Source organism: Gobius niger (assembly GCF_951799975.1).
Source record: "Gobius niger genome assembly, chromosome: 11".
Lineage (NCBI taxonomy): Eukaryota > Metazoa > Chordata > Actinopteri > Gobiiformes > Gobiidae > Gobius > Gobius niger.
The window spans coordinates 29,921,072-29,939,245 of NC_136862.1; the positions used below are offsets into that span (position 1 = coordinate 29,921,072).

At 41.1% G+C, this 18,174-nt stretch overlaps 1 protein-coding gene across 1 annotated transcript in view; it reads left to right on the top strand.

Moving 5' to 3' along the window:
• LOC306970415 (pterin-4-alpha-carbinolamine dehydratase 2) overlaps positions 1-18,174 on the top strand; it is a 95,759-nt gene that overhangs the window by 44,386 nt on the left and 33,199 nt on the right. The gene's annotated exons all lie outside the window — the stretch shown is intronic.

The window sequence follows — 18,174 nt, forward strand, 5'->3', positions numbered from 1 at the left end:
TTTTCAAATCTCGTTCGTGTTCTTTTTTCAAACTCTTGTTCGTGTTCTATTTTCAAACTCTTCGTGTTCTATTTTCAAACTCTTGTTCGTGTTCTATTTTTAGGGATGGCCGATATATATCGGCGCCGCTGATATTATCGGCCGATATCTGTCTATTTTTGACATATCGGTATCGGTCCGATATTGGGAAATATCGGCCTATATGATTTTTTTCCTTTTAATTATTTACTGCTCCGTAATGTCGTAGCGCACCTGAATGCAGCAGCAGTGTAGACGGGCTAAACTGACCTGACTGGGCCAACAATTTATTCAAATTATCTAAAATAAACAGTGGCTCCTAAAAATAAAGAATCTCCAGCATAAGTTCACACGTCTCCAAAAGAAAATATGTTTTTACTAAGTTTAAACAAAGTGGAGCGGACACTTGGACACCACAGAGATGCAGAGCCACAAGTGTCTGCTGTAACAAACTGGACGAAACTGCCTCCATGGACATTATTCTGAGTCAGGATTAACTTGAATCATTTTCTGATGGATTATTTGTCGCTACATCTGAGTGGTGAGTGTTTCAAAAGTGTCTCCGTCCTGACGCCAGATTTATAACTTTGTTTGTTAGCGCTAGCATAGCTGCTAACAGGCTATAGGCTACAACACGTAAACATGACCTTTCTATCATCATGTAGGTCTAACTACAGAGATGATAATGTCAGTATTCACGTTTACTGCGCCCACTTTTATCATGTTAATGACCCGTGAAACTGAGGTGTTATGTCCGCATTTTCGCGCATATTTAATTAGACGCTTTGCTATCGTTAGCGCATTTACCATTGAAAACAATGCAGTTCAAAGCTCATGCTAATCTTGTAAATCTACTGTTTGCCTTTTGCCAGCTCTAAACCAACTCTAAATCTTCAGTCTGGCCTCATTAGTTCAGTATAAGGTGCTGTTAAAGTGACTATTTTTTGCAATTCCAAAGCTTCATACAGAGCAGTGTGTCCTTTATCAGATTTGTTTAAAGTTAAAACATGTAGCTTAAATAACATGGTAGGCTACATGTTTAAATAAACAATAGAATCAATAGTAGCCTAACATATTCCTGGTGTCAGTGTTTCCCATTAATAGAGGACATGGGTGAAAGTATAATAATAAGTAGGTTTGAATTAATATTTAGCCAAAATCCAAATGACATTTCACTCCAACATTGCATTTGCTCTTTTTAAATATTTTTCTAATAAAAGGGATTGTTTGTTTCATCCTGGTGTGTGAGATGTGTCCCAGGCATAAGCATAAGACATTCCAATAATGGAGCAATTTGCAAACTTTACCACATTTGAGCCTTTCTATTGATTTTTAACGTTGAAATAAATATCGGCAAATATCGGATATCGGCCACAGCAGCGAGGCAAATATCGGATATCGGTATCGGCAGCAAATTCTCATATCGGACCATCCCTATCTATTTTCAAACTCTTTGTGTTCTATTTTCAAACTCTCGTTCGTGTTCTATTTTCAAACTCTCGTTCGTGTTCTATTTTCAAACTCTCGTTCGTGTTCTATTTTCAAATCTCGTTCGTGTTCTATTTTTAAATCTCGTTCGTGTTCTATTTTCAAACTCTTGTTCGTGTTCTATTTTCAAATCTCGTTCGTGTTCTATTTTCAAACTCTCGTTCGTGTTCTATTTTCAAACTCTCGTTCGTGTTCTATTTTCAAATCTCGTTCGTGTTCTATTTTCAAACTCTTGTTCGTGTTCTATTTTCAAACTCTCGTTCGTGTTCTATTTTCAAATCTCGTTCGTGTTCTATTTTCAAATCTCGTTCGTGTTCTATTTTCAAACTCTCGTTCGTGTTCTATTTTCAAATCTCGTTCGTGTTCTATTTTCAAATCTCGTTCGTGTTCTATTTTCAAATCTTGTTCGTGTTCTATTTTCAAATCTCGTTCGTGTTCTATTTTCAAACTCTCGTTCGTGTTCTATTTTCAAATCTCGTTCGTGTTCTATTTTCAAATCTCGTTCGTGTTCTATTTTCAAACTCTCGTTCGTGTTCTATTTTCAAATCTCGTTCGTGTTCTATTTTCAAACTCTTGTTCGTGTTCTATTTTCAAATCTCGTTCGTGTTCTATTTTCAAACTCATGTTCGTGTTCTATTTTCAAATCTCGTTCGTGTTCTATTTTCAAATCTCGTTCGTGTTCTATTTTCAAACTCTTGTTCGTGTTCTATTTTCAAATCTCGTTCGTGTTCTATTTTCAAACTCATGTTCGTGTTCTATTTTCAAACTCTCGTTCGTGTTCTATTTTCAAATCTCGTTCGTGTTCTATTTTCAAACTCTTGTTCGTGTTCTATTTTCAAATCTCGTTCGTGTTCTATTTTCAAACTCATTATCGTGTTCTATTTTCAAATCTCGTTCGTGTTCTATTTTCAAATCTCGTTCGTGTTCTATTTTCAAATCTCGTTCGTGTTCTTTTTTCAAACTCTTGTTCGTGTTCTATTTTCAAACTCTTCGTGTTCTATTTTCAAACTCTTATTCGTGTTCTATTTTTAGGGATGGCCGATATATATCGGCGCCGCTGATATTATCGGCCGATATCTGTCTATTTTTGACATATCGGTATCGGTCCGATATTGGGAAATATCGGCCTATATGATTTTTTTCCTTTTAATTATTTACTGCTCCGTAATGTCGTAGCGCACCTGAATGCAGCAGCAGTGTAGACGGGCTAAACTGACCTGACTGGGCCAACAATTTATTCAAATTATCTAAAATAAACAGTGGCTCCTGAAAATAAAGAATCTCCAGCATAAGTTCACACGTCTCCAAAAGAAAATATGTTTTTACTAAGTTTAAACAAAGTGGAGCGGACACTTGGACACCACAGAGATGCAGAGCCACAAGTGTCTGCTGTGACAAACTGGACGAAACTGCCTCCATGGACATTATTCTGAGTCAGGATTAACTTGAATCATTTTCTGATGGATTATTTGTCGCTACATCTGAGTGGTGAGTGTTTCAAAAGTGTCTCCGTCCTGACGCCAGATTTATAACTTTGTTTGTTAGCGCTAGCATAGCTGCTAACAGGCTATAGGCTACAACACGTAAACATGACCTTTCTATCATCATGTAGGTCTAACTACAGAGATGATAATGTCAGTATTCACGTTTACTGCGCCCACTTTTATCATGTTAATGACCCGTGAAACTGAGGTGTTATGTCCGCATTTTCGCGCATATTTAATTAGACGCTTTGCTATCGTTAGCGCATTTACCATTGAAAACAATGCAGTTCAAAGCTCATGCTAATCTTGTAAATCTACTGTTTGCCTTTTGCCAGCTCTAAACCAACTCTAAATCTTCAGTCTGGCCTCATTAGTTCAGTATAAGGTGCTGTTAAAGTGACTATTTTTTGCAATTCCAAAGCTTCATACAGAGCAGTGTGTCCTTTATCAGATTTGTTTAAAGTTAAAACATGTAGCTTAAATAACATGGTAGGCTACATGTTTAAATAAACAATAGAATCAATAGTAGCCTAACATATTCCTGGTGTCAGTGTTTCCCATTAATAGAGGACATGGGTGAAAGTATAATAATAAGTAGGTTTGAATTAATATTTAGCCAAAATCCAAATGACATTTCACTCCAACATTGCATTTGCTCTTTTTAAATATTTTTCTAATAAAAGGGATTGTTTGTTTCATCCTGGTGTGTGAGATGTGTCCCAGGCATAAGCATAAGACATTCCAATAATGGAGCAATTTGCAAACTTTACCACATTTGAGCCTTTCTATTGATTTTTAACGTTGAAATAAATATCGGCAAATATCGGATATCGGCCACAGCAGCGAGGCAAATATCGGATATCGGTATCGGCAGCAAATTCTCATATCGGACCATCCCTATCTATTTTCAAACTCTTTGTGTTCTATTTTCAAACTCTCGTTCGTGTTCTATTTTCAAACTCTCGTTCGTGTTCTATTTTCAAACTCTCGTTCGTGTTCTATTTTCAAATCTCGTTCGTGTTCTATTTTTAAATCTCGTTCGTGTTCTATTTTCAAACTCTTGTTCGTGTTCTATTTTCAAATCTCGTTCGTGTTCTATTTTCAAACTCTCGTTCGTGTTCTATTTTCAAACTCTCGTTCGTGTTCTATTTTCAAACTCTCGTTCGTGTTCTATTTTCAAATCTCGTTCGTGTTCTATTTTCAAACTCTTGTTCGTGTTCTATTTTCAAATCTCGTTCGTGTTCTATTTTCAAACTCATGTTCGTGTTCTATTTTCAAATCTCGTTCGTGTTCTATTTTCAAATCTCGTTCGTGTTCTATTTTCAAATCTCGTTCGTGTTCTATTTTCAAACTCTCGTTCGTGTTCTATTTTCAAACTCATGTTCGTGTTCTATTTTCAAATCTCGTTCGTGTTCTATTTTCAAATCTCGTTCGTGTTCTATTTTCAAATCTCGTTCGTTTTCTTTTTTCAATCTCTTGTTCGTGTTCTATTTTCAAACTCTTCGTGTTCTATTTTCAAACTCTTGTTCGTGTTCTATTTTTAGGGATGGCCGATATATCGGCGCCGCTGATATTATCGGCCGATATCTGTCTATTTTTGACATATCGGTATCGGTCCGATATTGGGAAATATCGGCCTATATGATTTTTTTCCTTTTAATTATTTACTGCTCCGTAATGTCGTAGCGCACCTGAATGCAGCAGCAGTGTAGACGGGCTAAACTGACCTGACTGGGCCAACAATTTATTCAAATTATCTAAAATAAACAGTGGCTCCTAAAAATAAAGAATCTCCAGCATAAGTTCACACGTCTCCAAAAGAAAATATGTTTTTACTAAGTTTAAACAAAGTGGAGCGGACACTTGGACACCACAGAGATGCAGAGCCACAAGTGTCTGCTGTGACAAACTGGACGAAACTGCCTCCATGGACATTATTCTGAGTCAGGATTAACATGAATCATTTTCTGATGGATTATTTGTCGCTACATCTGAGTGGTGAGTGTTTCAAAAGTGTCTCCGTCCTGACGCCAGATTTATAACTTTGTTTGTTAGCGCTAGCATAGCTGCTAACAGGCTATAGGCTACAACACGTAAACATGACCTTTCTATCATCATGTAGGTCTAACTACAGAGATGATAATGTCAGTATTCACGTTTACTGCGCCCACTTTTATCATGTTAATGACCCGTGAAACTGAGGTGTTAATTAGACGCTTTGCTATCGTTAGCGCATTTACCATTGAAAACAATGCAGTTCAAAGCTCATGCTAATCTTGTAAATCTACTGTTTGCCTTTTGCCAGCTCTAAACCAACTCTAAATCTTCAGTCTGGCCTCATTAGTTCAGTATAAGGTGCTGTTAAAGTGACTATTTTTTGCAATTCCAAAGCTTCATACAGAGCAGTGTGTCCTTTATCAGATTTGTTTAAAGTTAAAACATGTAGCTTAAATAACATGGTAGGCTACATGTTTAAATAAACAATAGAATCAATAGTAGCCTAACATATTCCTGGTGTCAGTGTTTCCCATTAATAGAGGACATGGGTGAAAGTATAATAATAAGTAGGTTTGAATTAATATTTAGCCAAAATCCAAATGACATTTCACTCCAACATTGCATTTGCTCTTTTTTAATATTTTTCTAATAAAAGGGATTGTTTGTTTTATCCTGGTGTGTGAGATGTGTCCCAGGCATCAGCATAAGACATTCCAATAATGGAGCAATTTGCAAACTTTACCACATTTGAGCCTTTCTATTGATTTTTAACGTTGAAATAAATATCGGCAAATATCGGATATCGGCCACAGCAGCGAGGCAAATATCGGATATCGGTATCGGCAGCAAATTCTCATATCGGACCATCCCTATCTATTTTCAAACTCTTTGTGTTCTATTTTCAAACTCTTGTTCGTGTTCTATTTTCAAACTCATGTTCTATTTTCAAATCTCGTTCGTGTTCTATTTTCAAACTCTCGTTCGTGTTCTATTTTTAAACTCTCGTTCGTGTTCTATTTTCAAATCTTGTTCGTGTTCTTTTTTCAAATCTCGTTCGTGTTCTATTTTCAAACTCTCGTTCGTGTTCTATTTTCAAACTCTCGTTCGTGTTCTATTTTCAAACTCTTGTTCGTGTTCTATTTTCAAATCTCGTTCGTGTTCTATTTTCAAACTCTCGTTCGTGTTCTATTTTCAAACTCATGTTCGTGTTCTATTTTCAAACTCTCGTTCGTGTTCTATTTTCAAATCTCGTTCGTGTTCTTTTTTCAAACTCATGTTCGTGTTCTATTTTCAAATCTCGTTCGTGTTCTATTTTCAAACTCTCGTTCGTGTTCTATTTTCAAACTCTTGTTCGTGTTCTATTTTCAAATCTCGTTCGTGTTCTATTTTCAAACTCTCGTTCGTGTTCTATTTTCAAACTCATGTTCGTGTTCTATTTTCAAATCTCGTTCGTGTTCTATTTTCAAATCTCGTTCGTGTTCTATTTTCAAACTCTTGTTCGTGTTCTATTTTCAAATCTCGTTCGTGTTCTATTTTCAAACTCATGTTCGTGTTTTATTTTCAAATCTCGTTCGTGTTCTATTTTCAAATCTCGTTCGTGTTCTATTTTCAAACTCTTGTTCGTGTTCTATTTTCAAATCTCGTTCGTGTTCTTTTTTCAAACTCTTCGTGTTCTATTTTCAAACTCTTGTTCGTGTTCTATTTTTAGGGATGGCCGATATATCGGCACCGCTGATATTATCGGCCGATATCTGTCTATTTTTGACATATCGGTATCGGTCCGATATTGGGAAATATCGGCCTATATGATTTTTTTCCTTTTAATTATTTACTGCTCCGTAATGTCGTAGCGCACCTGAATGCAGCAGCAGTGTAGACGGGCTAAACTGACCTGACTGGGCCAACAATTTATTCAAATTATCTAAAATAAACAGTGGCTCCTAAAAATAAAGAATCTCCAGCATAAGTTCACACGTCTCCAAAAGAAATTAAAGCCGCGCGCGGCGATAAAGGCCCTCGCCCCTGGCGCACTCCCCCCTTGCGACCACCCCGCTCGCTCTCGTCCCTTGCGACTACCTCCGCTCGCTCTCGTCCCTTGCGACCACCCCGCTCGCTCTCGTCCCTTGCGACTACCTCCGCTCGCTCTCGTCCCTTGCGACCACCCCGCTCGCTCTCGTCCCTTGCGACTACCTCCGCTCGCTCTCGTCCCTTGCGACCACCCCGCTCGCTCTCGTCCCTTGCGACCACCCCGCTCGCTCTCGTCCCTTGCGACCCCCTTCGCTCGCTGTCATACCTTGCTACCACCTCCGCTCTCTTCCCTTGCGACCACTCTTCATCACACTAGGTCCTTGCGAGCCCCATGATTGAACTCGCTCATTTTGACGCGAAAGTCCCTTTAAGTTGCATTACAGTTTATTATATGCGAAAGTCCCTTTAAGTTGCATTACAGTCCATTATATGCGAAAGTCCCTTTAAGTTGCATTACAGTCCATTATATGCGAAAGTCCCTTTAAGTTGCATTACAGTTCTTTATATGTGAAAGTCCCTTTAAGTTGCATTACAGTCCATTATATGCGAAAGTCCCTTTAAGTTGCATTACAGTTTATTATATGCGAAAGTCCCTTTAAGTTGCATTACAGTCCATTATATGCGAAAGTCCCTTTAAGTTGCATTACAGTTTATTATATGCGAAAGTCCCTTTAAGTTGCATTACAGTCCATTATATACGAAAGTCCCTTTAAGTTGCATTACAGTGCATTATATGCGAAAGTGCCTTGAAGTTGCATTACAGTGCATTATATGCGAAAGTCCCTTTAATTGCATTATAGTGCTATTGTGAAAATCCCTATGTAGTGGCATAATTGTGTTGTAATTGCAAAAATCCCTATTTTGTTGCAGAAACTGTAAAAACTGTAATCACTGACAGACTTCACTGTATCATAATTCTATTAAAATGCCGGCAAGAAAAGAGAAAGCATTAGAAAAGTGTCACAGCCATATTTGAACCAGCAACCTCCTACATCAGAGACAAGCACACTATCACTGAGCTGCAGCTCCATAGTAGTTTCATCCTGATGTGCGCTAGTTTTGTCTAAGTTATCGAGCAGAAGTTAGTTCCCAGCATCCCACTGGAGGAGAGAGGCAATTTCAAGTCATGCCCCCCCCATACATTTCCTCGATTGTTTTCGACATTTTCCCTAGTGTTGCCTCAATTGTTTTCCTACGATCCCCCCATTTCTAGCTCTTTAGTGACGCATATGAAAGCATTTTTTCATGAGAATGGGACCGTAGGTGCGGTTAAAAAAAAAAAAAAAGAGCAAAGGTCAAAATTGACCCAGCAAACTCATGGTTGGAAACCCAATGCACAAGCAATAACGCTACACAGGCACAGCAAATCATGAGAGATCCCATACTTGAGTGCTAGCAAGAAACGGATTTACAGTTTAGAATTCTTCAGGTCATGTCCCCCCCCCACCGCCAACCCCCCACCTCACACCCCCCGACACTTCCCCAATTGTTTTGGACATTTTCCCCAGTGTTGCCTCAATTGTCTCCCTACTATCCCCACATTTCTTTCTCTTTAGTGACGCATATTTTGACAGCGTTTTTCATGAGGGTGGGACCATAAGCACAGTAAAAAAAAAGAAAGAAAAAAAAGTTAAAGTCAGATTTGATCCAGCAACATAATGGTTGGGAATCCAACACTCAAGCTACGACGTCACACAGGCACAGGAACTTCTAGGAAACGTCCCGCAATCATGTGTTTTAGGCTGTGACAATGTGTGCAGCGGGCAATGGAAAAGGTGAAGGCAATATTAAAGTGTCAAGGTTGTGTTTGGACTAGCTACCTCCTTCACTTGAGACAACCATGCTATCACTGAGCTGTAATTCCATGCAAACATGGGCCTGATGACTGCTTGGGTTTTCTAAATTCACAGGCTGAAATTTGATCCCAGCAACACACTTGAGGGGTCATTTCCCTGTTTTTAATGACTGTGGAACCATTGGTGACGATGCATGCTCTAACCAGAAAGTGCTGAGTCCAAAAGAAAAAGAAATGAAAAAGAGTCAAGGTTGGGATTTGATCCAGCAACCTCTTGTACACTAACCCAGCTCTCTACCAATGGAGCTACTTCAGCTGAAAAAAAAACAGCGGATGTGAAATAAATGTCATGAGAGACTCCGCACTTATGTGTTTGCAGGAAACGTATTAACAGTTTAGAAAATAATATATTGTATCATTTTGTAATTGGGGTAAATTCCTGGCTGCCCAAAGAAACGTTGAGAGGGGGTTTCAGCCCTGCAGCACCCTCGATATTGAAGCAATTATTTGGTGAGACCCATATATTATGAGGAACACACAGAGAGACGGACAGGAAACAGTGAAATGGAACTTCCTGTGATTGTACAATTGAGAAAAAAGTGAATTTGGAGGCAAAAACGTCTAAATTAAAGCTGATGTCTGTTACAGAGGGGTAGTATAAGTATATACGAGTCCAAAAGTGTAGTTTTTGTGAAGAAAGGGGGAAATTTGGAAAACTGGCGAATTTCAGGAGAAACCTCTGACAGAAGCCAGCATGGTGCCAGGCTAAGACCTCTGGCGATTTTCACGGAGGATGGGCGGGCCACTTACAAGCCACTTAAAAGCCAATTAAAGGCATTTTTGGCGCTAGCGGCTGCGTGTGCACAGCATTAGGTCCAGGTGGGGAATGTGCACGTGCGCCGGATTGGGTCCGTTCCAATCCGGCCAAGTCTGTGAAAGATATGAGGCTTTGAAATTTGCTGAAAATGGCCTCTCAGTTGCGGCCTTGTCATGACCACGCCCAATAGTTTAAAAAAAATGTAATTGATGATTTTGAAAGCCACATGGGTTTGGGACACGTTGGCCAAAATTGGAGGCTTTCCATCGAAAGCTCGGGGATCAGGGGCCAGAAGTTCAAGAGGTACGATTTTGAAGGTTTGAGGTTCGGGCCAAGATGGCCGACTTCCTGTAGCATTTAGGGCGGGGTCATAATATCATTTTTGACATGTCCTGACGTGGTCTATGTCCTTGGCCAATGTCACTTTTGTACGATGATTTTTTTTTCGACCCCTCCTCCATTGGGTCAATGTAAACTGCCTGTTTGAGGGGGCGCCACAGAGTCATCTTTTATTATTCTCTCTCGCGAACCCCACCCAAAATTAGAGCTTGCGGAGCACTACGTTTTGACCCCTGTTACTTGCGAATCGGTTCACGTTTGCTACGTGAATTCTTGCGTTTTCGTCCCCCGTTAACGGTTTTAATTAGTCCCTCGCGGGACACTGCGTGTCCGTTGCTCGGGCCTAATTATATAAAAAAGTAAGCGAGATAGAGGCATGTTGTAATAGACTTTTTTGATCAGTGTGACGTGCCGAATCAGAATATCACCTTTGTTTTCACTTTCGTGCAAGTGTAATTTTGAAGGTATAGGTAGGGGGCGCTATTTTTGTGAAAATTGTACAATTATCAAGGGTAATCAGTACGATCCACAGAGGGGCTTATGTGGTCCAAATAAGAGGGTGATTGGAATTTGCATGCCCTTGTGAGTTGTCATCAAAGAGGCGGGAAAAAAGCAGGATTTTTGGCAGAGCGGTAGAGACAAACCGTAACAGATATCTGAACAAAAGAGCTCGATTATTGTAGCTCTACACCTCTAGATTGCACTCACCAAGTTGGATGTCATTTGGTCCAAAACCCTTCGAGTGACTTGACAAAATATCAGGTTAAGAAATTCAGGTTACAATTTTCAATCCAATATGGCCGACTTCCTGTTTGTCAGAGGGCGGAGTTATAATGATGTTTTAAGTTTGTCTTGATGTGCTCTATCACTGTACTCAAAGACAAAGGTTTAGGCCAAAAAATGCATGCTTCCAAATGAATTGGGGGCATGCTTGTGGGGGCGCCACTGAGGCATTGGTCAAAGTGTTGTCTTGCGAATATCAAAATAATTAATTTTACACCAACCTTGAACCTTTGGTCAAATAAAATTGACTTTTCGTTAATGTTCAGGGGGTCAAAATTGAGATCAAAGACGTAATAATAATAATAATAATAATTAAAGCCGCGCGCGGCGATAAAGGCCCTCGCCCCTGGCGCACTCCCCGCTCGCTCTCGTCCCTTGCAACCACTCTTCATCACACTAGGTCCTTGCGAGCCCCATGATTGAACTCGCTCATTTTGACGTGAAAATCCCAATTAAGTTGCATTACAGTACATTATATGCGAAAGTCCCTTTAAGTTGCATTACAGTACATTATATGCGAAAGTCCCTTTAAGTTGCATTACAGTACATTATATGCGAAAGTCACTTTAAGTTGCATTACAGTACATTATATGCATGTTCTTCCCAGAAAGTGCTGAGTCCAAAAAAAAATAAAAAATGAAAGAGTCAAGGTCGGGATTTGATCCAGCAACCTCCTGTACACTAACCCAGCTCTCTACCAATGGAGCTATTTAGGCTGAGAAAAAACAGCGGATGTGAAATAAATGTCATGAGAGACTCCGCACTTGTGTGGTTGCAGGAAACGAATTAACAGTTTAGAAAATAATATATTGTATCATTTTGTAATTGGGGTAAATTCCTGGCTGCCCAAAGAATCGTTGAGAGGGGGTTTCAGCCCTGCAGCACCCTCGATATTGAAGCAATTATTTGGTAAGACCCATATAGTATGAGGAACACACAGAGAGACGGACAGGAAACAGTCGAATTGAACTTCCTGTGATTGTACAGTTGAGAAAAACGTGAATTTGGAGGCAAAAACGTCCAAATTAAAGCTGATGTCTGTGACAGAGGGGTAGTATAAGTATATACGAGTCCAAAAGTGGAGCGTTTGTGAAGAAAGGGGGAAATTTGGAAAACTGGCGAATTTCAGGAGACAGAGGCCTCTGACAGAGACCAGTATGCTGCCAGGCTAAGACCTCTGGCGATTTTCACGGAGGATGGGCGGGCCACTTACAAGCCACTTAAAAGCCATTTGAAAGGCATTTTTGGCGATGGCGGCTGCGTTTGCCCACCATTAGGTCCAGGTGGGGAACGTGCACGTGCGCCGGATTGGGTCCGTTCCAATCCGGCCAAGTCTGTGAAAGATATGAGGCTTTGAAATTTGCTGAAAATGGCCTCTCAGTTGCGGCCTTGTCATGACCACGCCCAATAGTTTAAAAAAAATGTAATTGATGATTTTGAAAGCCACATGGGTTTGGGACACGTTGGCCAAAATTGGAGGCTTTCCATCGAAAGCTCGGGGATCAGGGGCCAGAAGTTCAAGAGGTACGATTTTGAAGGTTTGAGGTTCGGGCCAAGATGGCCGACTTCCTGTAGCATTTAGGGTGGGGTCATAATATCATTTTTGACATGTCCTGACGTGGTCTATGTCCCTGGCCAATGTCACTTTTGTACGATGATTTTTTTTTCGACCCCTCCTCCATTGGGTCAATGTAAACTGCCTGTTTGAGGGGGCGCCACAGAGCCATCTTTTATTATTCTCTCTTGCGAACCCCACCCAAAATTAGAGCTTGCGGAGCACTACGTTTTGACCCCTGTTACTTGCGAATCAGTTCACGTTTGCTACGTGAATTCTTGCGTTTTCGTCCCCCGTTAACGGTTTTAATTAGTCCCTCGCGGGACACTGCGTGTCCGTTGCTCGGGCCTAATTATATAAAAAAGTAAGCGAGATAGAGGCATGTTGTAATAGACTTTTTTGATCAGTGTGACGTGCCGAATCAGGATATCACCTTTGTTCTCACTTTCGTGCAAGTGTAATTTTGAAGGTATAGGTAGGGGGCGCTATTTTTGTGAAAATTGTACAATTATCAAGGGTAATCAGTACGATCCACAGAGGGGCTTATGTGATCCAAATAAGAGTGTGATTGGAATTTGCATGCCCTTGTGAGTTGTCATCAAAGAGGCGGGAAAAAAGCATGATTTTTAGCAGAGCGGTAGAGACAAACCGTAACAGATATCCGAACAAAAGAGCTTGATTATTGTAGCTCTACACCTCTAGATTGCACTCACCAAGTTGGATGTCATTTGGTCCAAAACCCTTCGAGTGACTTGACAAAATATCAGGTTAAGAAATTCAGGTTACAATTTTCAATCCAATATGGCCGACTTCCTGTTTGTCAGAGGGCGGAGTTATAATGATGTTTTAAGTTTGTCTTGATGTGCTCTATCACTGTACTCAAAGACAAAGGTTTAGGCCAAAAAATGCATGCTTCCAAATGAATTGGGGGCATGCTTGTGGGGGCGCCACTGAGGCATTGTTCAAAGTGTCGTCTTGCGAATATCAAAATAGTTAATTTTACACCAACCTTGAACCTTTGGTCAAATAAAATTGACTTTTCGTTAATGTTCAGGGGGTCAAAATTGAGATCAAAGACGTAATAATAATAATAATAATAATAATAATAATGGAAACGATTTTTCGGCCATTATTTTTCTCCCACAAAGACACTACTCAGAGTGCCGTGGTTTTGATATGTTGTTCCCCATCACAGACAAGGTCTGTATGATTTTTTCCACACCTCCATACCATCCCGTTTTTTTTATACGCATTTTGAAAGACAAAACCTTTGAGGGGGCGCCAGTGGGTCATTTTTGGCGATGGCGGCTGCGTTTGCCCACCATTAGGTCCAGGTGGGGAACGTGCACGTGCGCCGGATTGGGTCCGTTCCAATCCGGCCAAGTCTGTGAAAGATATGAGGCTTTGAAATTTGCTGAAAATGGCCTCTCAGTTGCGGCCTTGTCATGACCACGCCCAATAGTTTAAAAAAAATGTAATTGATGATTTTGAAAGCCACATGGGTTTGGGACACGTTGGCCAAAATTGGAGGCTTTCCATCGAAAGCTCGGGGATCAGGGGCCAGAAGTTCAAGAGGTACGATTTTGAAGGTTTGAGGTTCGGGCCAAGATGGCCGACTTCCTGTAGCATTTAGGGTGGGGTCATAATATCATTTTTGACATGTCCTGACGTGGTCTATGTCCCTGGCCAATGTCACTTTTGTACGATGATTTTTTTTTCGACCCCTCCTCCATTGGGTCAATGTAAACTGCCTGTTTGAGGGGGCGCCACAGAGCCATCTTTTATTATTCTCTCTTGCGAACCCCACCCAAAATTAGAGCTTGCGGAGCACTACGTTTTGACCCCTGTTACTTGCGAATCAGTTCACGTTTGCTACGTGAATTCTTGCGTTTTCGTCCCCCGTTAACGGTTTTAATTAGTCCCTCGCGGGACACTGCGTGTCCGTTGCTCGGGCCTAATTATATAAAAAAGTAAGCGAGATAGAGGCATGTTGTAATAGACTTTTTTGATCAGTGTGACGTGCCGAATCAGGATATCACCTTTGTTCTCACTTTCGTGCAAGTGTAATTTTGAAGGTATAGGTAGGGGGCGCTATTTTTGTGAAAATTGTACAATTATCAAGGGTAATCAGTACGATCCACAGAGGGGCTTATGTGATCCAAATAAGAGTGTGATTGGAATTTGCATGCCCTTGTGAGTTGTCATCAAAGAGGCGGGAAAAAAGCATGATTTTTAGCAGAGCGGTAGAGACAAACCGTAACAGATATCCGAACAAAAGAGCTTGATTATTGTAGCTCTACACCTCTAGATTGCACTCACCAAGTTGGATGTCATTTGGTCCAAAACCCTTCGAGTGACTTGACAAAATATCAGGTTAAGAAATTCAGGTTACAATTTTCAATCCAATATGGCCGACTTCCTGTTTGTCAGAGGGCGGAGTTATAATGATGTTTTAAGTTTGTCTTGATGTGCTCTATCACTGTACTCAAAGACAAAGGTTTAGGCCAAAAAATGCATGCTTCCAAATGAATTGGGGGCATGCTTGTGGGGGCGCCACTGAGGCATTGTTCAAAGTGTCGTCTTGCGAATATCAAAATAGTTAATTTTACACCAACCTTGAACCTTTGGTCAAATAAAATTGACTTTTCGTTAATGTTCAGGGGGTCAAAATTGAGATCAAAGACGTAATAATAATAATAATAATAATAATAATAATGGAAACGATTTTTCGGCCATTATTTTTCTCCCACAAAGACACTACTCAGAGTGCCGTGGTTTTGATATGTTGTTCCCCATCACAGACAAGGTCTGTATGATTTTTTCCACACCTCCATACCATCCCGTTTTTTTTATACGCATTTTGAAAGACAAAACCTTTGAGGGGGCGCCAGTGGGTCATTTTTGGCGATGGCGGCTGCGTTTGCCCACCATTAGGTCCAGGTGGGGAACGTGCACGTGCGCCGGATTGGGTCCGTTCCAATCCGGCCAAGTCTGTGAAAGATATGAGGCTTTGAAATTTGCTGAAAATGGCCTCTCAGTTGCGGCCTTGTCATGACCACGCCCAATAGTTTAAAAAAAATGTAATTGATGATTTTGAAAGCCACATGGGTTTGGGACACGTTGGCCAAAATTGGAGGCTTTCCATCGAAAGCTCGGGGATCAGGGGCCAGAAGTTCAAGAGGTACGATTTTGAAGGTTTGAGGTTCGGGCCAAGATGGCCGACTTCCTGTAGCATTTAGGGTGGGGTCATAATATCATTTTTGACATGTCCTGACGTGGTCTATGTCCCTGGCCAATGTCACTTTTGTACGATGATTTTTTTTTCGACCCCTCCTCCATTGGGTCAATGTAAACTGCCTGTTTGAGGGGGCGCCACAGAGCCATCTTTTATTATTCTCTCTTGCGAACCCCACCCAAAATTAGAGCTTGCGGAGCACTACGTTTTGACCCCTGTTACTTGCGAATCAGTTCACGTTTGCTACGTGAATTCTTGCGTTTTCGTCCCCCGTTAACGGTTTTAATTAGTCCCTCGCGGGACACTGCGTGTCCGTTGCTCGGGCCTAATTATATAAAAAAGTAAGCGAGATAGAGGCATGTTGTAATAGACTTTTTTGATCAGTGTGACGTGCCGAATCAGGATATCACCTTTGTTCTCACTTTCGTGCAAGTGTAATTTTGAAGGTATAGGTAGGGGGCGCTATTTTTGTGAAAATTGTACAATTATCAAGGGTAATCAGTACGATCCACAGAGGGGCTTATGTGATCCAAATAAGAGTGTGATTGGAATTTGCATGCCCTTGTGAGTTGTCATCAAAGAGGCGGGAAAAAAGCATGATTTTTAGCAGAGCGGTAGAGACAAACCGTAACAGATATCCGAACAAAAGAGCTTGATTATTGTAGCTCTACACCTCTAGATTGCACTCACCAAGTTGGATGTCATTTGGTCCAAAACCCTTCGAGTGACTTGACAAAATATCAGGTTAAGAAATTCAGGTTACAATTTTCAATCCAATATGGCCGACTTCCTGTTTGTCAGAGGGCGGAGTTATAATGATGTTTTAAGTTTGTCTTGATGTGCTCTATCACTGTACTCAAAGACAAAGGTTTAGGCCAAAAAATGCATGCTTCCAAATGAATTGGGGGCATGCTTGTGGGGGCGCCACTGAGGCATTGTTCAAAGTGTCGTCTTGCGAATATCAAAATAGTTAATTTTACACCAACCTTGAACCTTTGGTCAAATAAAATTGACTTTTCGTTAATGTTCAGGGGGTCAAAATTGAGATCAAAGACGTAATAATAATAATAATAATAATAATAATAATGGAAACGATTTTTCGGCCATTATTTTTCTCCCACAAAGACACTACTCAGAGTGCCGTGGTTTTGATATGTTGTTCCCCATCACAGACAAGGTCTGTATGATTTTTTCCACACCTCCATACCATCCCGTTTTTTTTATACGCATTTTGAAAGACAAAACCTTTGAGGGGGCGCCAGTGGGTCATTTTTGGCGATGGCGGCTGCGTTTGCCCACCATTAGGTCCAGGTGGGGAACGTGCACGTGCGCCGGATTGGGTCCGTTCCAATCCGGCCAAGTCTGTGAAAGATATGAGGCTTTGAAATTTGCTGAAAATGGCCTCTCAGTTGCGGCCTTGTCATGACCACGCCCAATAGTTTAAAAAAAATGTAATTGATGATTTTGAAAGCCACATGGGTTTGGGACACGTTGGCCAAAATTGGAGGCTTTCCATCGAAAGCTCGGGGATCAGGGGCCAGAAGTTCAAGAGGTACGATTTTGAAGGTTTGAGGTTCGGGCCAAGATGGCCGACTTCCTGTAGCATTTAGGGTGGGGTCATAATATCATTTTTGACATGTCCTGACGTGGTCTATGTCCCTGGCCAATGTCACTTTTGTACGATGATTTTTTTTTCGACCCCTCCTCCATTGGGTCAATGTAAACTGCCTGTTTGAGGGGGCGCCACAGAGCCATCTTTTATTATTCTCTCTTGCGAACCCCACCCAAAATTAGAGCTTGCGGAGCACTACGTTTTGACCCCTGTTACTTGCGAATCAGTTCACGTTTGCTACGTGAATTCTTGCGTTTTCGTCCCCCGTTAACGGTTTTAATTAGTCCCTCGCGGGACACTGCGTGTCCGTTGCTCGGGCCTAATAATAATAATAATGGAAACGATTTTTCGGCCATTATTTTTCTCCCACAAAGACATTACTCAGAGAGCCGTGGTTTGGATATGTTGTTCCCCATCACAGACAAGGTCTGTATGATTTTTTCCACACCTCCATACCATCCCGTTTTTTTTATATTAATTTTTAAAGTCAAAACTTTGAGGGGGCGCCAGTGGGTCATTTTTGGCGCTAGCGGCTGCGTGTGCACACCACTAGGTCCAGGTGGGGAATGTGCACGTGCGCCGGATTGGGTCCGTTCCAATCCGGCCAAGTCTGTGAAAGATATGAGGCTTTGAAATTTGCTGAAAATGGCCTCTCAGTTGCGGCCTTGTCATGACCACGCCCAATAGTTTAAAAAAAATGTAATTGATGATTTTGAAAGCCACATGGGTTTGGGACACGTTGGCCAAAATTGGAGGCTTTCCATCGAAAGCTCGGGGATCAGGGGCCAGAAGTTCAAGAGGTACGATTTTGAAGGTTTGAGGTTCGGGCCAAGATGGCCGACTTCCTGTAGCATTTAGGGCGGGGTCATAATATCATTTTTGACATGTCCTGACGTGGTCTATGTCCTTGGCCAATGTCACTTTTGTACGATGATTTTTTTTTCGACCCCTCCTCCATTGGGTCAATGTAAACTGCCTGTTTGAGGGGGCGCCACAGAGTCATCTTTTATTATTCTCTCTCG